The 21103-nt window shown below is 46.6% G+C and overlaps 1 protein-coding gene and 1 long non-coding RNA gene across 13 annotated transcripts in view; one reads left to right on the top strand and one right to left on the bottom strand.

The window, feature by feature from the left end:
* The window catches only part of CARMIL1 (capping protein regulator and myosin 1 linker 1), a 311927-nt gene that overhangs the window by 71700 nt on the left and 219124 nt on the right, over window positions 1-21103 (top strand). The window lies entirely within an intron of this gene.
* The window catches only part of LOC147580683 (uncharacterized), a 36320-nt gene continuing 23321 nt past the window's right edge, over window positions 8105-21103 (bottom strand). The window contains exons 4-5 of the long non-coding RNA XR_015250968.1: window positions 9534-9669; window positions 8105-8661 (exon numbers count right to left, since the gene is read on the bottom strand). This is a non-coding gene — a long non-coding RNA (uncharacterized LOC147580683). The remainder of the gene's footprint in view (window positions 8662-9533; window positions 9670-21103) is intronic.

Genomic DNA, 21103 nt, shown 5'->3' with positions numbered 1-21103 from the left:
TTTCTAACAAGTAGGTGGTAATAGAAGTAACGTTTCAAATATTTGAACTTGGCTTTGCTACAGATGGGCTGATGTAGGATGATGGGCACGTTGTTTTTGGTGGAAGGTTATGGACACTTCAGATCTCTAGGTGTGATCATCTCAGACTTGGAAATCGTACACTTTATGAGGTATATACCAGTTCAGGATGAATTTTTTTTTTCAGTTAAACTGAATTGATTGTAAGCTTTTCAGCCCCAACACTTGGACTGACTTGTCCTAGTCACTGATTTTGTCCACATAAGGAGTATTAGAGATGTGTCTTATGTGCATTTAAAAAACCACTTTTGTCAATAAAAATTAATATCAATTAAAGAAAACTTAGCTAATCCGATAGGTAGGTGAATGAACTATTTCTGAACTAAATTGTGAGCACAGCTTAGGTTGTGTTTTGCCTGTGGCCTTAAAAAACATCAACAAACGGTATTATAATGACTGTCATTTTTTGATGGGTTTCATTTTTGGGTGAAGCACTGTGGTTATGTGATACTTTCTTTTTTTTTTTTTTTTTTTTAAATCTTTTTTAATGTTTATTTATTCTTGATAGAGAGACCGAGCGTGAGCAGGGGAGGGGCAGAGAGAGAGGTAGACACAAAATTCGAGGCAGGCTCCAGGCTCCGAGCCGTCAGCACCAGAGCCCGATGTGGGGCCCGAACCCACAAACCGCGAGATACGACCTGAGCTGAAGTCGGACGCCCAACCGACTGAGCCCCCCAGGCGTGTTGGATAGACAGTAGAAACAAAGTAAGAACGTGAACGCAGAAGAGGTGTTACTTCGTTGTGAATGTGTAAAAAACACATACGTTTTCTATTTTCTAGGGGTTAGAGCACATGCTATCCATAAATAAGAGTAAAAGTTAGGAAATTAATGAATCAGCATATTACCTATGACGCTGCGACATTAAAATATTTACAAAGCCTGCCATAGACCATATAAGGTTAGGATGTGATGTATCTCTAAGGTAGTGTAAGTAGTCACTCGATGATTATACGGGAATCGATAGCTTGTTCAAGGCTGGTCCCCTAAGCAAACCAGTGGCAGCGTGCACCGTGTATTTCTGAGAGATAATGCCAGGAAATGCGTTGCAAAACCGCGGAATATAGTATATAAGCTCTAGTGCAAGGAGGGGTCCCACAGATGGGAACCGCGATCACGTGTCAGTGACATGCAGTTCATGTGGACAGGCACTGTGCTGTGGAACTCTCTTAAGAGGACAGTTTTATTATATAATCTTTGCCAGGATTAGTGTGTGTAGCACCCAGTTTGGAAACTAAATGTGAACATATAATCATGCCCCGTATGATTTGTTCTGTGCCGTGCGTGCACTTATGATTGGGATCTTGGTTTGTCCCTTTCTGCCAGGGTGAGGGTTGGCCACCTTGGTCTCCGGCTTAACTGGGTGTCACAGAGAGAGGGCTCCCTCCTGGCTCGCTCCTGCGGGGCAGCAGTCTGCGAATGCTGCTGTGGCTGGGACCCTCCCGTGCAGGCCAACAAGGGGAAGCCTGAAGGACGTGGGCTCTGTGATCTGTGTTGACACCACTCGGGGCCGGTGCTCAAAGCCTTTAAGGTGCCGAGAGCTGGGGTTTCACCACCGCGTGGCAGGACAGGGGAGGCCTCAGCCATCAGGCCGCCTGGCGATCAACAGAAACGTGCTGATCAGCCAAGCGAGACCGAGGCGGGAGCTCAGCCTGTCGGCTCAGCCCGGACCTTCGGGCGTGTGGGTTTGGGTCTGGAATTTGAGAGCAGGAGCTCTGACCACCCCACCGGCTTTGGGCTCTGGTGGCATACTAATGCATTTCTCCCTGATGCTGGGGTTGCCTTCCCTCTGCTCCTCCTTCTGCAGAGAAGCAGCCCCGGGAGGGGATCCTTGCCTGTGCGCCCTGCTGGGCACAGGGAGGGGCCCAGGAAGCCAGCCCAAGGCTTTGCTCTCCCCTCCTTTCTGAGGCCCTGACTCTGCCTTTCCCCCTGGGGGTATTTGGGCCAGTTGCTTGGCATTTTCCCACCGTGTAAATGAAAGGGTTGGCCAAGCCGGCCGAATGGTTTAAAACACCGCTCTATTTTTTTTTTTTTAAGTGAAAAAGTTTAACTTGTTTTTGAGCATGGCTTTATTGACCTAATTAGGCATGTTGAAGGACTGAAAAAGAGATTTTTTTTTTCTCTGCAGTCAGGCGGGGTCTGTCACTTTGCAGGTACTTCCATGTCCAACGGGGCCCTCCAGGTAAGACATCATCAGCCTCCCTGAGGGGTGAGGGGACCGGAGTGCCACAAAGGAGTCATTGTTCACCGTCTTCCACTTTGGCTGTTTTAAAAATGGCACAGTATTTAAAATTCTATTAATAGGACATTGGGTTAGGAATCAGAGTACCTAAGCTTTCCCCTCTTCCATCAGTGTGAAAAGGAATTTAGGCAAGTCCCTGTTTCCTGTGTGCAGAGGGAGGGTGGGAGGGAAGGAAAGAGACCGACTAGCTCTCTCCCTTTGAAACGGGAACAAAACATCTGGCAGCAAGGAGTGAGAATATAAAAGATACTGAGTTTCTTGTAGGAAAACTTTCACAGACCATGAGGGGGTTTTGTTATTTGGCTCATGTTTAGAATTTTTCTGTTGACTTTCTTTTCTCCGACTTGTTCAGTCTGGGGGGGCCTCCCAAGTTCTGGAAGCTCGCTGGGATCTCTGCTGAACCATAGGCACGTTTTTGTTGTTGTGTCAAATTCAGCTCAGTTGCCAGAAAAAAATATTTTTTTTCGCAAAATACTTAATTTTTTCCTCCATCTTATTTTTTGGGCCAACGAGAGAAGGCTGGGACAGCCAGGGCACGAGGTGCTTCCATTATTGTGGCCACGAGGACAGATCCGGTCCTGTGACACCGCAGGAGAGGGCCACCGAGAACACAGAGTGGAGGGACGGACCGTGGGCATCGGAGTTCATTTGAAGTGTTAGGATTAGACCCAGTCTTAACTGAGAATGGATCAGTCTGCCAGGCATATTCATGCAATATTAGCTTGATTGATGGAAATGGAGAATCTAAGCCATCGCTCAGTTTTATATAGTGACCTTGAAGGACTGGAACGCTTGGGTTACACTGAGGTTTTATCTGAAGCCCTTTCGTTTTCAGACAAGTTGGAAAGGTTCCCAAAATGCATGATTGTGCCTTCCGAGCGGAACACTCAGTGCGTTTGCTTTATTATCCTTTAGTGATTGAGACATTGTTTTCAGTATGTCAGGGGTTCGTGATAAACGCTTCTCTCTACATCTTTACAGAGGAGATGGATGGAAATGAGCTAATTTTGCAGTGTCTATCCTTCCAAATACGTTGTGAGCTTTAAAAAAATCCCTAATGTTTTTTTCCCCTTATTGATTATTCGGATTAATTTCATTGTCTTAAAATTGTTGTGATTAATTTCTTCTCAGTTTTCCAGTTCATGGTTCTGCAAGTTGGAGTGTGGGGTTACTCCTGTCAATGGAAATGTGTTCTTGTAAAGCAGGGGCTTTGGCTCTGGTCAAATGTGGATTAAGGGAAGCTTGATGGTGGATAAGTTCTCCCTCCCCTTGTTTCTGTTTCTTCGTCTGTTCCTTCCTAGGATGCAGAATTTCCCCTTTGTCCCCTCCCCCATCCAAGCCTGAGCTCAGCAAACACCGACATTTGAAATTCGTGTATAAATTCAAGCTTAAGTCATCTTCATGATATGACTTTTGGCAGAGCAAGAGTGAGAGCAGGGGAGAGGGGCAGAGGGAGAGAGGGAGAATCCTAAGCAGGCTCCATGTTCAGTGGGGAACCAACGCTGGGCTCAGTCCCACGACTCTGGGATCATGACCTGAGCTGAAATCCAGACTCAAAAGCTCAACTGACTGAGCAACCCAGGCACCACCACCACCCCCCCCCCCCAACCCCTGCAATGGTAAGACTTTTAACTCATTACCTCTTCCAGGAAAGCATAATTAGAGCCCTTTCCTTATTTTTGGTATGAAACACTGTGTGTTCCTGCTAAAGGAATTTCAAGGTCTGTAGTTTTGAGTCATGACCTTTTTGGTCATGAGCCTATTCCCGTAAGCTTATTTCTTATCAGCTCAAGACGTAAACCGCTGTTTCGGCTGTGAGTGGCTGCCCCTCGGGAAGAGACACTGGCATAGTGGAAATCCTTGGCCTCTGAAAGTTGGAGAAACTTCCAGAGACTTCCAGAAAAGGAGCACTTTTGTGTTCTCAACTAAGTGAGGTGTTTCAAAGAAACCAGGAGTGGTCGCTTCTCCCGTCCCCGGACTTGTCATCCTGGAAGTGTACTTGCGTTGAATCAAATTCAGCAAACGTTTACTGAAATCCAGCTGTGCACAGTAAGACCACACTGCACAGGCTGGAGAGAAACCATCTGTGTCTCTCCTGAAGTACGTGATGGCTGAAGAAATTGAGTAGCTGAATGATGTAGAATGACACTTAAAATCCTAGATCTTGGGAGTGTTTTCTCAAGACGCCAGTAGGCATAATAAAAATGATTTTGTGAACAAATAAATTTGGGGAAAAACAGATTAAATGAAGTTGGATAGGGATTTTCTTTTTATTTATTTATTTAAAAAAATTTTTTTTTCAATGTTTATTTATTTTTGGGACAGAGAGAGACAGAGTATGAACGGGGGAGGGGCAGAGAGAGAGGGAGACACAGAATCGGAAACAGGCTCCAGGCTCTGAGCCATCAGCCCAGAGCCAGGGATTTTCTTTTTAACTGAAACTTCAGAGGGAGACATTGTATACTGCATTTACCAAATTTATTTGACCATGGATGATTGATTGACTGATTGAGGTTTTTTTTTTGGCGGGGGGGGAGCATCTCAGGGACTAGTGTTTCTTGGGTAACACTTTGGAACATGCTGCTTTAGATCACGAAAGTATTCTTCTGTCTCTTTCCATAGGACTTTTATGTATATAGTGTATATGTGTTTGTTATTCAGAGACAGAATAACTGTTCTTTGCCTATTGTGGTAAATGGATTCCTGTAAGTTTCTCCATTGGTTATATAAAGAGTATTTGTATTTTGCGTGGATATCGGTGAGGTTTTGAGGGGCTGGGGTCCAAAGATGATGGCGGTGATAGCCAGCATTGCCCTGCCCCCCGCAGCACCCCCCCACCCCCCCACGGAGTGTCCTGACTCAGGCACTGTGCTCAATGTCTCCTCTCTAATCTAAAGCCAGAAGTAGGGATTCACAGTTCTGGTCTATAGGTAAGACCATTACTTGTCCAATAGGCCACTTACAGAGCAGGGCACTTTTTAAAAAAGTGATGAGCTTTAAAAAACACTTACTTAGATAATTATAGATCCCTTGACGCTGTTTCCTCCATTGATAACCAGTGTTGCATGATAGTATTATACTATGAAGTCAAGAAATTAACATTGATACAATGATCAGCCTTACGTAAATGTCATAGGCTTTACGTGCACTCGTGTGTGTGTGTGTGTGTGTGTGTGTGTGTGTGTGTGTGTGTGTGTGTGAGAGAGAGCCTGCTATGCGGGTTTTATCACACGTGACTGCCACCATAGTCAAGGTACAGAACAAGGACCCTTCCCGGTACTCTGTTACAGTCATAGCCAGCACTCTCCCAGTCTCCTGCCCCCCGCTCCTCACAAGCACTAATCTGTTCTCCATCTGTCTAATTTTGCCATTTCAAGCATGTTCTATAAATGGAGTCACCCGGGAGTAACCTTTTAAAATTGACCTTTTTACAGCCTGGCCACTTTTAGTCTGCTGTTTCTAGTCTTTGCAACAATTTTACACCATAGGGATTATGCCCTCTCTTTTGTAAACGAGGAAGTGAAACTTTTGAAGGGAAAAGTAACACATCCAGGCTGCACATAGTCCTTGTCCAGCTGCACAGAGAGAGGTCCTTGCCACTTTTCACTCTGGCCTGACCTTCCTCTGGGTTCTAGGAATTCACACTCCGTGCTGTTTACATGCACGGTTCTCCTTTTTCTCTTCTCATGTTCAAAAATAAGGGCTTGTTTGCATTTTCCTTTTTGAAAAAATTGTAACTTTTAGGAGAGAAGGTTGGATCACACTATTACTTTAAAAAAAGTTGCAGAGACTGGGTATTTTTTCCTTTCAGCTCTCTTTTGAGCTTTTTCTGGAGCTGACCTGAACACCGACTGCGAGAATGGTTATGGGGGATGGGTAAAGCTAGAGCTTTGTGTACAGCGGGTCTTGAATCCATATATGGGCATTTCTGCCTCAGGGGCAGGGGGCTAAACATACTCCTGGAGCCCTTGGCCCTTGGGACTTGACTCCATGCAAACAAGGAGCTGTCAGTGCACGCAGGGATGGCGGGAAGGCAAAACACGCATGTCTCTGACTCACAGGAGCATCAGATATCACACAGTTGAGAGAAAACTCGAATGCCAGAGTGAAGTCTTTTGATATCTCTGCGTGGGATGCAGTTTTTAGCAAGTTTATGAAGCAGTTAGCAGAATGTTGATTTTTGTTGATCACAGCACCCCCCCACCCCCACCCCCCAGACTTGCCTCTCTTTCAGGATCTTTGAACTAGCCCGCTGTTCCCCTTTGCCAAGATGTCCACCTGGCATGGCTCATTCCCTCACCTTCCTAAGTAGTCTCTGCAATGTTACCTTTTCCCTGTAGTTTTCCCTGATATTTTAAAAATTGTACCCCCCACCCCATTCTCTTTACTTGCTTTATTTTCCTCCATCACACTCTGATTGGCATCTGCCGTGCCCTGTGTCTTACTTATGTGATCCTGCATTGTTTTCCCCTTGGTAGAATGTAACCCTCCTTAGAGCAAGGACTGTTGCCTATGTCGTTAACTGCTGTAGCCTCAGCGTCTCAGACTAGGGCTTGGCACATGTTAGATAATGGAGATTTTTCAAATAAATGAGTGTTTGGAAGAGGAAAGATTTGTTCGAATGAAGTTATAGGACACAACAGAATAATCACGGCTGGACAGGTCAGCTCTTGACTTACAAATGTCGAGGCACTGGAGTGTAAATGTACCTTATTCTTGCCTGTGTAGAACACGTTTCTAGAGGTGACTTTCCCCTTGGACAGTGATTGACTTGGGGGGAGTTCTTTCAGAGATAAAGGAAATTAACCAGCAGGTCGCGGTAATCGAACCTCGCAAACTATCCTGGAAATGTTTAGCCTTCTGCCAGATTGAAGCACGAATTCTGCGTCTGCATAACCACCTGTGTAATTACTCACATTAGTATTCTAGCGCGTGTGGGCCGGGCTACATTCTTCAATTTTGCAAGAACGCTATTTTCGCATGTTCGCTGCTACTGTGAAAATTGGTTTCCCTCATCCATTCGGGAAGCTTGTACCAATGCTTCGATTTAAGAGCTGTGGTCTAGCGCTGTAGACCTTGGTTTCCTTGGTGGAGGGAGATTCTGTGATGTGGCCATAAACGTTTGCTTTCAGTTTTTCTTTTCTGAGCTATTTCTGTTAGGGCTGGGGGTGGAAAAAGAAAGAAATCTCGCTCTAGGGATACTTTGGGTAATATATACTCCGGTTGAAAAAATGCGGTGTTGCCTGTATGACGTCACGGGGTTGGGATGGGAGCCGCCAGGCCAGGTGAGGGTCCGGTGTCCTGGGGACAGATGTGGTGGTTTGGGAGTGGTGTGGAGGGTGGGGGGGGGCTGCGGCTGTGGCTCCCAGGGAAAGACTAGCACCCCTTCTCCCCTCAATGCCCGCTGGACTCCCCGATATTGGTAAGGTGGCTGTGTGGGCACCTCGTTACGCGGTCCTAGGTGAGTTACAAAAGCCAGGAAGATAAAGCGTGTAAAGGAAAGAGTTCAGGGAGAACGTCGTGCACCAAGCAAGGAACGTGTATTTTGAGAAGGCCCCCAAGTGTGAACACATGGCTTCCAGAGAACTCACACTTTCCCTCATCGTCCACAGACACCCCTAGACCCCCGTCTGTACTGGATTCAGACTTTCCCATGTCAGCTGAGCCGTAAAGAGAATTCTGAGTACAGGTGTGAAGGCAGTTGAGACACAGTCGGGTCATTTGTATGCTGGTGCTCCCTGGAGCTGATCGAGCACCTTCTGTTTGTCCGCGAAGGTGTTACTAAATTTAAATAACTAATAGAGGGCACACAGCACTTGTTTATTTTCTGGCAATAGTCAGTTTAGCTGTCCTTTTCCCGAGGGAAACCAGCTCAGTGGAGTTACTGAAATCACACTTTTTCCGTTTCTTGAACTAATTTCCATTACCCTGCCCTAGAAAAAGTAGGCGGCGGCAGAGAAGAGGCTGAGACAGAATTCCAAAGCCGTTTGGGTTACATTACACTTAGCACTCATTGAACAGACATCCAACACCTCCTCATAAGCACCAGCTGCATACAGATCGATGTTCTCAAATGAGACCAAAGGTGGGCCCTCAATTTAGGGAGACAAAGCAGCCATGACTTCTTGAGAATCTTACAGGACACCAGACACAGAATGATATATGTTGTGTAGAATGGTACAATTATCGGTTGACAGGAAGGAATTATAATGAAGTGATTCTGGTCGGAGGGATTCCTTTATGTGATGCTAGCAAGGGAAATTTCGTCTGGTCCTTATCTGCCACATATTTGGGCTGAGTTGAAAAGCCCACGTGATTAGACGGCGTCTCCTTTCTATTTGGGCTGTAATGGGAGAGTTCAAGCAAACAAGTTCATTGGAAGTTTTAGGAGTCTCTTCTTAGACTCAAATTACTAAGTCTGGGTCTATACAGGCCTTCGTTAAGGCCGGACTTAAATATTGGGTGGATCTGTCTTGGACCCGGTTGTAGGGAATGTTTCTTGGAAGTCTCAGGTAGGGCCTCATTATGATCTGGTTCTGCCTCTAGCGTGGCCCTGTGCTCCCACGCCAGCAGGCCAAGGCTGAGCGTCTCCACTCTGGTGGCCTCCCCAGCCCATTGACTATTGTCGCAGCCTACCCAACAGTTGAATATAATGCTGTATTGGGATCTTTTTTTACACTCGATCTCAGCCAAAAGGCCGAGAAGCGATGGATCTTTTTTTGAAGTTAGTTCACAAATTACCACAGCTGCTTCTCGGTTAATCGGATGCTCGAGACTCCCGTGTCTACACCATCGGCTGCTACGTGTTTATGACACCACAGCTGCCTGGGTGGCGCTTCTGTCCCCACCCTCACCCCTTCCCATCTGCCACCTCTCACTGCTTCCTCACTGCTGTGCTTGGAGGCGGCACGTTCTCAAATAAGCTGCTGACGTCCCGCCCTCCCAGGGTCTGGGCCTGAGATTCACCGAAGTTTCTTTCATCGGGAGAATTTTTCTTGCCTGGGACTCCGAAGCACTCGCTTTGTTTGGGAGGCGTGGATCCTTCCCCTGGCTGGGGAAACTTTTGCAAGGAAGCTGAAAGCTGCTTTCAGATAGATTCCATAGCTGTGGCTCCCCCCTGTCCCATCCACCTCCCCGGTGTACAAGCTCGCAATCTTACTCTGAAGGCGGGAAGGTTGCCGTCAAGGGTTCCCCCTTACGGAGGGCGCTGCTTACCTTGGATAACCCTTCTTCCTAACGGAGTTTCTGGTCCTGGCCTTTTTCCACGTGCGTAACATCCACGGGGAGCGGTTCTTCCTCGTCACGTCTTTTAAAGCCTGTCAGACTCTCTCTGCAGTGCTCCCCCGGCAAGCTGTTGCAGGAAGCATAAAAACAAGCACATCACACGAAGAATAAAGTGCCAAGTTTCTGTCTCCCTGCTGACCTCATTGGAAACCAGGGGTAAAGCACGTATGCATGCCATTACATCATGCGTGTAATTAGACATTTGAAGCCAGCTCAATAGGGGACCTTCTTCATGCTTTTCTTTTTTTTTTAATTTTTTTATTTTTTTTTATTTTTATTTTTTTCAACGTTTATTTATTTTTGGGACAGAGAGAGACAGAGCATGAACGGGGGAGGGGCAGAGAGAGAGGGAGACACAGAATCAGAAACAGGCTCCAGGCTCCGAGCCATCAGCCCAGAGCCTGACGCGGGGCTCGAACTCACGGACCGCGAGATCGTGACCTGGCTGAAGTCGGACGCTTAACCGACTGCGCCACCCAGGCGCCCCTCTTCATGCTTTTCTAAGTGTGCAACTCCCATTTCTGCACGGGAACCTGGGCGCCTCTGTTTTCCCTAATCCTTTGTCTCTATGGGGGTGGGAGGGTGAAGGGAAAGAGGCGTGTCCCCATTGACCGGAGCTCCGAGCTTCTGGAAAAGTCCTTCTTGCACACGTCTGTGAGAGTGGAACTGCCCTACTTTTCCGTCGCCGTGTGTTTCTTGTTGAGGATGTGTCGGTAGCCTGATGATGAGTTTCGTCGTCATACAGGGCGACACGGACGGCCTGGCTCTTCAAAGGAAGCGCGGAAAGTAATTGGGAACTGTACGATCCGCTTGCCCGGCGGAGCGTAAAGCAAGACTGTGTTGTTCTCTTCACCGTTGACGGACTTGTGCAGTCTCTGTGTTTGTGGGGTGAAGGGATGCTAGATTGGCTGGCCTCCTGGGCCTGCCGTCCTGCGGGCTGCCCTGAGGGAGGAAGCGGAAAGACTGAAGGTCCGGCCAGCAGTTGAACCAGAGTTTGGCATCTGGTGCTCTTCGATAAAGTCTCATCGAGTAGCTCCTGGGTGAGCGTTAGGATACAGCTTCAGGGCATTCGCCGGGGACTAGGCGGGCTCCAGCTGGAATCCTGGCACAGCCACCTGCTAGCCTTTTTGCCTCCAGCAAATGTAACTCGTTTGGTCTCAGCTTCTTCACTTGTATGTAGCACTGGAGAATGCCGATCATGCCCAGCCACCCACAGGCTTATGTTGAGAATGAAATCAGATCATGACTACAAAGCATTGAGGACGGGGCCTGACCGGCCTAATGGCACTTGCTGGTAGTGTCATCATTGGCTTCTGTATTGGAAACACATATAGCTGCCTTCTAGAAGCTTACGGTCCCGCCGGGGCTGTGGGACGCACGCACGGATTTAGGAAGGAGAGAGGGGATGTTGCCTCGCTGTGATGTGGACGGGAGACACTTGACGGAGACATCATGTAACATGGGAGCCCCCGTGCCAGCTCCGGGGGTGTGGGCCACCTGGTGGTCTTTGTGGATGGTGCAGTGGTCGCCAAGGTTGGGATTTTGGCTGTGACCATGAAGGACAGGTGGAATTTGGGTAGACGGAAGAAGGCTGACGATAGAGCCGGTGGGAGTAAACCAGCTTCTTTCAGAGGAAGGGGAGACCTCCCAGCTGGCAGGAGGGACGTTTGCCCTGAGAATGAGGAGGCTGTGAGGGTGCAGGGGGCTCCAGGGTTTTGCTGCTTTCCAGTTACCTAGGCTGGGTGGAGTGGACCTTCTGGTGTGATGGGTACTCATCACGGGGAAGGGCCTCTGTTCTCTTTGTATTTTCTTCAGTCCGGCCTCCTTCGTGTAGGGCTGGGCTTGCTGTATTTCCTAAAGGGCACTTCTCTCTGATCGCCCTTGGGTCTGGGTGAGTGACCCAGAAGGTTCTCTTGCTCTGTCTGCCAGGGTTTGTTCTATTTCATTCATGTCTCTCAGACCTCCTTTTGTTAAAAACCACGCAGACTCAGTCTGTGGTGAGATGACGATGCTGTGTGGCCGCCTTCCCTGGGTCAATCTGTATAGCTTTGGTGTCTTTTTAACTTCTTTTTAATTTGTTTTTCTTTTCTTCACTGTATGGGATTTATTCTGATCTTTAAGGGCCCTGACATGCTTTAAGGGTATCATGGCATACACGAGGTGGCAAGAAACCCTATCCCTTATGATCTGACTTCCATTAGTTTTGAGGCATGTCTTTGGTAGATTTTGGCTTTGAGGATGTAAATAAAACCATAATGAGCAAAAAGTAAAACAGTGTATTCAGTTAACTTGTAAGTCACTTGAGGTCAGTGAATCATCTGAGTTATTTTATAAAACACACTTTATTGGCTATTCGGTGTTACCTGATGCTCTAAAGCAGGGGTCAGCAAACTCTCCGTAAAAGGGCCAGAGAGCCATTATTTTAGGCTTCTGGGTCAGTTCTCTGTCATAAATACTCAATTCTGCCTTTGTGGTGTGAAAGCAGATATAGGTAATAGATGGATGTGGCTGTTTTGCAATAAACAAATTTTATTTGTGAAAATAGATGGTGGGCCAGCTTTGGCTCTCTGAAGTAGTCTGCTAACCCCTACTCTAAAGGAAACAGATTTTGTTAGATTGGGACGGTAAGGAGACATTTAAAAGTAGGTAAATGACAACATTTCCAGATAATTAGCTCCACCAAAAGCTTAAAAAAGGTTTTTTTCTATTGTTTGAATTAAATTTCATGTTTCATATTGAGTTTATAAATAAGCCTTAAATGTCATTTATAGGGTTTGCTTCTTTTTTTTTTTTTTTTTAAAGCTAGGATCTAAGGTTCAAAACACGCCTATCTTTATTAAGTAACCATTTATTAAATGTTTTTCTTGTGTCAGGCACTGTGCAAGTCATTGGAAATTCACAAATAACTTAGGCACACACCTTTCCTCTTGGAAGCCACAGTCTAGACTGTGCACTCATTGTTGCCAATGTTGGCTCATGCCTTGGACCACAGCACGTATATGGCCCACGGTCCCAAGGAACCCGTATTCCAAAAGGGCCTTGTGGGGGCTCCGTTTATCTTTCCTCTGTCTGCTTCATGTGCATTTGGGACTTGAGTATTTTTGTTTCTTTTGATTTGTGTATTGTTGGAGAAAGCCTGCTTGAGGAATTTACAAGTGGCGAAAATATTTATTTTAGTAACTCAGTTGCCAAAAATCTCAGTCTTGATGATTCAGAAAGTTATGTGTTTTCCTGCCCTTTGTAGTTTTTACTTAGTCACCCTAATTCACTTTTTGAGTTTTTACTAAGTTCTCCCTACCAAATTATGGGCCAGCCCCACCAGACTGCAGAGGATGCTTTTCTAGAAGTATTGAAACACACAGGTATCCAGGATTCTTGTGTGTCTATAGTGCTCCCAGAGTGGTGCTCTCTGGACCAGAGCCACTAGGCCCTTGCAGATTGGGTGGAAATGTTGAGTAGCCTAGGGGGAGGCCATTCCTGGAGGAGGAAGCTGGATAGTGTGAAGGGGTGTGGGATGCGAGCTCTCCCAGCCCAGATGGCCGGGCGGGGACTCTGACAGAGGGGGGACCTTGGAAGCCAGACTGACATTTCCTGGGATGGGACAGAGCAGAGATAGGAAGTTGATCACTAAGTAGAGGAATGCCATGAGAAAGTGGGGCTTTGGAGGGATCGGTCCTTCTATCAGCCAAATGCAAGCTGGTAGGGAGAGGGAGGGAGGAAGGGAGGGAGAGAGGAGATGGGAAAGATTTGGGCTCAGGTGGTATGCAGAAACCTTTGGGGGAGGGGGGCTTTCACCTTCCTTTTCTCCGCATAATTATAAAAAATTTGCAAAAAGAACTGCTCTGGTAGAGTTTCCTGGGGTGAGAGGAAGTACTTTGGGTTGAGATGAGGGACGAACATTTGAGAGAAAGGTACGTTTTTACAATCACAGTTGGGAGTGCTGAGCATGTGAGGAGGGAATGGATATACAGTTATATAAATAGCAGTCATTTATATATTTGTATATTCCTCTATAAAAAATACAGAGGAAAGGCCTTTTTATTTTTCCTCGTTTCTTCTGAAGTAGCAGCTTGTTTTGAAAGAGAAGGGAAATTCTAGTTTGTCCCTTTGGGGTCTTGAAGAGGCAGCTGGTGGTAGTAAGATGGGCTTGACTTACAGTATTTGAAGCACCAAGAAGTGTCTGCATAAGGTTTTAAACCTGCACAGGTGCACAGGAATGGCATCACGCCTATCTGAAGTATTTCGGAAATGAAAAAGAAAAATAATAACTTCCAAAGGTGCGAGTGATTTCTGCAGATACGTCACAGTTCATAGAGAAGAGTGTCATCTGCGTCTGGTGACACCGATGGGGTCCCTGTGTACCGGGTGGGATGCAGTCCGCATTCAAGTCTGTTTTGTTGTCAGCACTGCGGTATTTTCTCTTCAACAAGATAACCTTGGCATCCTCCCTCTCTTAACTTTTTGTGTCCTGATTACCTTGGAATGAAAGTCCTAAAATAGAAATCTGTGGGTTATGTATTTTTTTTTCAAATTTATTTATTTGTTTTTGAGAGGGACAGGGACAGCGTGAGTGGTGGAGGGCCAGAAAGAGAGGGAGACAGAGATCCCAAGCCGACCCTGCACTGACAGCAGCAAGCCCAGTGAGGGGCTCAAACTCGCGAACCGGGAGATCGTGACCTGAGCTTAACCGACTGAGCCACCCAGGCACCCTGACTTATGGATTTTTAGAACTTACTTATTGTGTTGGGGCGCCTGGGTGGCTCAGTCGGTTAAGCGTCGGACCTCAGCTCAGGTTGTGATCTCCCGGTTCGTGAGTTCGAGCCCCGCGCTGGGCTTGCTGCTTTCAGCGTGGAGCCTGCTTAGGATACTCTCTCTCCCTCTCTCTCTGCCCCTCCCCTGCTCATGTATGCTCTCTCTTGCTCTCTTGAAAATAAATAAACATTAAAAGAACTTAATATGGAAGCATATTAAGCTCCCTTAATATGGAGCATCGTGGACTTCCCACCTACCTTTCGTTTTTAAGATGCAGAAGTTTGGACTGTTTGTTTTTATGAAGTGAAGGCTGATCGTCCCACTGCACAGTTTGCGGGCAAAGCCTGAAGGGCGAGAGTGGGGCCCAGCGGGTGCCTGACCCAGAGAGAGAGGGAGTGGAGCTTCAGGCTGACTGAATGTCTTAGCAGATTTGGTAAAGAAGAGGATGAAAATTAATATTTCATTGTTGAAATTGGGTTACAAATTGTGGGCTTGTTCTAGCCCATAGTTGTGATTTTCTCCTAAGCATGGGTAACTCAATGTCTGAATGTACCTGCTGGATGAGATTAACCTTGGAAATCTGGCCAATTGGAAATAGCCCAATAGCGAATACACTTAATTATTTTACCAATCACGGTAGTTATTGGCAGTACCAAAGAAGTCGCCCTGGTCTGACATAAAGACATGGAACTTATTTTGTTATTTACAATTGATATGTGTGTTTACTTGATCTTTGCTGGTATAGTTTTAAGAGTAGGACCTTCAAATAATGGGGCACCTGGGTGGCTTAGTCAGTTAGATGACAGACTCTTGATTTTGTCTCAGATCATCATCTCATGGTTTTTGGGTTTAAGCCCTGGCTTGGGCTCTGCACTGACAGCATGGAGCCTGCTTGGGGTTCTCTCTCTGCCCCCTCCCCCACGCACTCTCTCGCTCTCTCTCAAGACAAATAAGTAAACATAAAAAAAAATAAATAAAAAATAGTAAGGGAAAGTCACCAGGGCCCTGGAGAGGTACCAAGTGTCCCCATCATCATATTAGGGTTATTATGAAGATTTAATAAAAGCAAAGCTTAAGGTCCCTGCACGTAGTAAGCGTTATGTAAATACTGGCCGTTATTAGTGATCTAGTTTTGCGTGAAACTAACAACAGGTGAGCATCACGGTAATAGTGGCCAATACAGTGTTTGGATAATACAAGACAGTACAACATGATAGACTAGATGACCCAATATTACAGCCCCTTTTAACTTCACTAGCAACACATTTAATGGGCAGACTAGCAAGTTTTAAATGCTTAGATTCTAGGAAAGTTAAATGTTTATAGTTGTAGACTTAAGTTCGAGAAATGCTTGGTATGAACTAGGGAATAGGCAAATACAGCTTTGGGGCTGTGACTCTTTTTCCCTCAGTCCCCAAAGTAATCATTGTGAAGAGGCTGTGCAGAGGCATAAAAGTCTATGACCAAGTAGATAGCTCAGTCTATCGAGCACTGTGTTCCCGTCTCTGTTTCGAGATAAATGAAACATTAATGTAAATTGTCCTCTTAGAATTCTCTAAGAGGTCTCAACTTCCTTAAATAGGGGATATATAAGCTCTCAAATAGCAATATATATTCCGCAATTCAGCAGCTTTTCAAGCTATGATTTTTATAACCACTTTTGGATTTGAGAATGCAGAATTTAGAATTCCTACTTGGGGGCATGTTGTTCAATTCAGCAAGCCATGCATGAGATTCAGCCGACAAGATACAGAGCTCTTGATGTGAGTGAGGGATAGAACCCAAAGTCCGTGCTTCTGGGCTGCCGTGACTTCTCATCAAAACGAGACAGCTCTGCCTGTGGATGGTGATGACTTTATAATTACAATTAAAATATTTTTAATACAAGAATGAGGCCTGGGGGGAAGCTGTCAACATATGTATTGTATGAAAGGGGGACTAATCACCAGATGGGACTGTGGAAGCCTTTCCTGGTGGATAATGACTGCCTTGCCTCTGGCTAGGAGTTGACAAATGGACTCTACTATCTTGGTTATGTCTTGGAAGAATGAAAAGGAAACAGCGGGAACTGTGAGTGAAGCGGCTCAGAAGAAAGAGAGAAGGCAGAGTGTTGAGCTGATAGTCAAGTGGAACAAGTCTCAGGTGTGTGGGGCCCCGAGGCCTCCCTGAGTCATGTGATTGCAGCATCACGCTTAGGTTGTGTCCTGGAGCCTTACTGATGTCCCTGAGCTGGTAAACGTTCTTTATATTTGGCAGTGTTCTCTAAACCTCCAGAAGAGTTAAGGCAGCACAGGATTGAAAGGCCAGTGTTTCTGGGGCACCTGGGTGGCCCAGTCAGTTGAGCGTCTGACTTCGGCTCGGGTCGTGATCTCATGGTTGGTGAGTTCGAGCCCTGCATCAGGCTCTGTGCTGACAGCTCAGATTCGGATTCCGTGACTTCCTCTCTCTCTGCCCCTCCGCTGCTCACACTCCGTGTGTCTCCCTCTCAAAACTAAATATTGAAAAAAAGTTTTTTTTTTAATTTAAAAAAGAAAGGCCAGTGTTTCTTCTGGTGTCGTCTGTCCCCGGCAACACAGCTCAAGTCCCGAGGGCTGACGGCTTCATTTATATTAACGCTGTCGCTTTCCGAGGTACTGGGTCCAGATAATGGTGTTATTTTATCACCTTTAGATGGGGATACTCTGCTTACTGATGGCAGGCATTGCTACCCACGTGGCCACAACTAGCTAGATGGGAATTCAGCCTCTCCTGCTTATTGCTGGGTTCTTGTTCCTTCCACTGCTGGGCAACCCCACAGGCTGTGTTGACAAATCCAGCCATCGGCAACCATTTCGTGATGGGATCAGTGCCCTTCTAAGAAGAGCCCGGAGAGCTAGCTTGCTCTCCCCCTTTGCTGTGTGAGAGGGGGCGAGAAGGCATCCCTCTGCAAGCCAGGCGGAAGGGCCCTTGTCAGGAACTGATTTGGCCAACACCTTGACCTTGGACATCCCAGCCTCTGGAATTTCGGGAAATACGTGTTTGTTGTTGAAGCCACCCATTCCGTGGTATTTGTCATTGCAGCCGGAGGTAAGATGGGATCTGCAGGCCAACAGGAAAGGCATCTGCCCTTCGGTCTTCCCTTAAATGTTTAAGAGCTGTGCTGCTGTCCATCGCATGGTTTTCGTAACTTCCCATCATTCTCGAGTCTTTAAAAAGTGTTAGCTGCTGGAGACCGGGGTCAGCCGGGAGGCCCTCGATCACTTTTCTTTGAAGTCTAGAATGGAGTCGTTGCTGGAGTCGAATATCGGTCTTTTTTATTCTAGACGCTCTGAAACATGAATCACGGTGCTGGGAATACTTGAGTCAGCAGGTGAAGGGAAAAAGGCAGTGAGTTCAGTGTCTGCCCAGTGATCAGAGCCAATTAAGCAAGGAAAGGCAAGCCAGCACCGGCGTGGGCAGCAGCGGTGACGCTTTCGTCTGCCTTGTTCTCAGGACGCAGGACTGGTGCTCGTTACGAGAGGTGGTGCATTATCAGCGGAATGCAGCTGAGGGACTGGGAATTGGTGAGCAGGCAAACGTCTGAGTTTTCTGCACAGGGAGAGCTCTTCCGTGAGACTAGCCAGCCCTGATGGCTCTGGGCACTAGGCAGCTTTCCACGCGGTTGTTATAAACAGATTTGTAAGATTTTTCTGGTGGCCAGTGCCTCCTTTCAACAAAACGGGCTTAAAAATATTGCAGAAGGGGAGCACTGCAAAAATAGTAATTCCCTAGCTCTGCTATGAACTTTTCCCTAAACTGGTCATTATGATTAGGCTTACTGGCCTTGCTACATTTTTCATTTTGAAGTCTCCTTCTGTAATGATAGATACTGTCAGGGCACGTTAATAGGTTCGTCTCCCGGTTTCTTGTAAATCTCCAGCATATGCCTGTTATTAACTTTGGCAGCTTTTTTAAAAGGGAGTTTTTCTGGGCTCTTTACATTTATAAAAGAAACAACCCGGACGACTCTTTCAAAAGTCACGTTTTCTAGGGATGCCTGGTTGGCTCGGTTGGTTAAGCGTCTGACTTCGGCTCCGGTCATGACCTCAAGGTTTGTGGGTTCAAGCCCCGCGTCTGCCTCTGTGCTGACGGCTTGGAGCCTGGAGCCTGCCTGTCTCTCTGCCCCTCCCCAGCTCACACTCGGTCTCTCTCAAAAATAAATAAACATGAAAAAAATTGTTCTTTCAAGTCATGTGTTCTGGCTTTCATAATTTGCGTGTTTTCCAACTTGTGAAAGAGATTTTGGGGTGGTGTAATTGGATTTGAAGTAAACGCATAGACCTGACATAAATCTGATGGTATACTTTGTCAGAGATGTTTTAATTCCTTTATAGGTAGCTGTTTGTTCTCTGCAGGGAACACTGTGTTTCAGGATTGTTCACCAAGTGTTCACTGTTGGCCACTAATAATTCCCTAACTGGCTTCACATTAGGGGTGTTGCCCATAGGGCGCTATACTTCCCAGGCCATCTTTCCGGAGACCTTTGATGATGACACTGCCATGCCTGAGTGCAGAGCCCAGCTCTGGACATTAAAGGACAAAGGACCACTGTGCTGTCCGTCCCAGGATGTCGGAGTGACGAGGGACCGGATAGGCAAGAGCTGGCCGCAGCCCGGGGGACCTTCCCTTGTGGGACCTCAGATCTCCTCGCTTCCTTCTCGCACAGGTGTCCACGAGGCATGGAGCTCTCACACAAGACGATGGGTTGAAGTTGGTCTGGAATTTGACTCTTCCCGGTCTTTTTAGGAATCATTAGAGTTTTCCTGTCCGGGAGGATAGCCAGTAGCCACACGTGGCTCTTTAAATTCAATACATTAATGATAATGAGATAAAATTACAAATTATACTTAAAGCCACATCGCAAAGGCTCAAGAAGGCACACGTGGCTAGTGGCTACATGTTGAATAACACTGCAAGTTCAGACGCTGACCTCTGGAGAGATGCAGTGACATGCCCCAGGCCACACAGCCAGTCAGTGCAGAATCCGCTGTTTGGACTCGTTGCCCCCTTTTTTTTTTTTTTTTTTTTTCCCTAGCCCACGTAGTCCTTCAATTTCGGGCATCGCAGCTTCAGCTAACAAGTTCGTCCTTGGAGTATCCACATCCTTCTCCCAAAGTCTCTGGGAGAGACTCAGTAATTAGAGTTAGAAGTTATTTCTTAGTACGTAATCCTAGTTTCACAAATATTTGTGATTCGTGTTAAGCGGTTTTGCGTGAATGTGCCGGGACATCGCGTGCCGTGTGGCGGTCGTTTGCCACGCGTGCTGTGCCTTGCGAACCCTGGTGTGCCCGTCACGTGGGTCTGCGTGGGGATCTGGGATCCCAGGTAGAGGAGTTGGACGGGACTTTTGAAGGTACCTGGTTCAATTCTGCACACACGTGTACAATATTCTCGGCAAGGCTGTCGATTTTGAGAGAGCTTCTTCATTAATGAGTTCACTTCTTCCCACAGCTTCTGATCCATCTGGGGTTTTCTTTGTTTCAAGCCAAAAGGTTCTTGCCTGTGATTTCGACACATGGGTCCTCGTTAGCTCACAGAAAAAGCTTGCCCCCTCTGACATGTGCAGCCTTGTGAATAGCTGAAGCCTTCACCTGTCAGTCTGTGTCTTCTCACCTATGTGCTAGGGAGACCTGGTTCCTTCAGCCCTTCCTTATGGGACCTATTTTGCAATCCTCTCACCGCTCTGTTTGCTTCTGTTGGACTGACTCCAGGGCAGGGCTCAGAGCTGTGTTGGGAAATTCCACTGTCCATCTGAATGGAGGTCTTGGCTAGATACATTTGGAAAATCTCAAGTCTCTCTTGAGTGGAAAAAAAAAAAAGTCTACTCTTATCCACATGTAGGAAATCTATTGACTTAGTGTCTTTGGAAAGAAGTAATAGGGTTGTCTGTAATAAAGATATATTTATGACTTCTGTAATCAGAAAATATTACATTATTTTAATAGCAGTAAAGCTTCTCTTTATCATCACTATATTGGGGTAGAATTTGGATGTAGTGAATGCAACAAAAAAATCATGTTCCCAGCAGTGAGAACAATGCAGTAGAGCCATATTTAACTCCCCGTGAGGACACCTGTCAACTGTGCGACCCTCAGCACATCTTTGAGTCTGCTCTTGCCTTTGTTTTTTTTTTTTTTAATTTTTTTAAATGTTTATTTATTTTTGAGACAGAGAGAAACAGAGCACGAACAGGGGAGGGTCAGAGAGAGAGAGGGAGACACAGAATCCGAAACAGGCTCCAGGCTCTGAGCCGTCAGCACAGAGCCCGACGCGGGGCTCGAATTCACGGACCGCGAGATCGTGACCTGAGCCGAAGTCGGACGCTCAACCGACTGAGCCGCCCAGGCGCCCCTGCTCTTCCCTTTGCATTGCTGCCGTGGGAGTGGCATTTGGAGTAGGTTTCTTACAGGATTTGTGTAAAGTTTAAAATGTGCGAGCACAAAAGTGAGATTTCTGTAAAGACCATGACCCTCACTCATCGATTCAGCGTTAATGAACTTGTATTCACAGAGAAAGAGGCCTGATGGTTGTGGTGATGACACACCGTTCTGCACCAAGTGCCACGCTGGTAACTCAGTTAACGTTTGTAACGATGCTAGGAGCCTGGTGCCGTGATGAATCTCCACCTTACAGAAGAGGAAACTGAGGCACAGAGAGGAAAAGATCTGCTTGGTATCCCACAGCTGGTGAGGGGCAAAGTCAGAAAACTGGTAATCACTCTGGTTAGGTGA

Source organism: Puma concolor, chromosome B2 (genome assembly GCF_028749965.1).
Source record: "Puma concolor isolate L17-30 chromosome B2, mPumCon1.1.hap2, whole genome shotgun sequence".
Classification (NCBI taxonomy): domain Eukaryota; kingdom Metazoa; phylum Chordata; class Mammalia; order Carnivora; family Felidae; genus Puma; species Puma concolor.
Note: the sequence above shows the minus strand (reverse complement) of the source record. Positions and strands in the feature narration are given on the sequence as shown.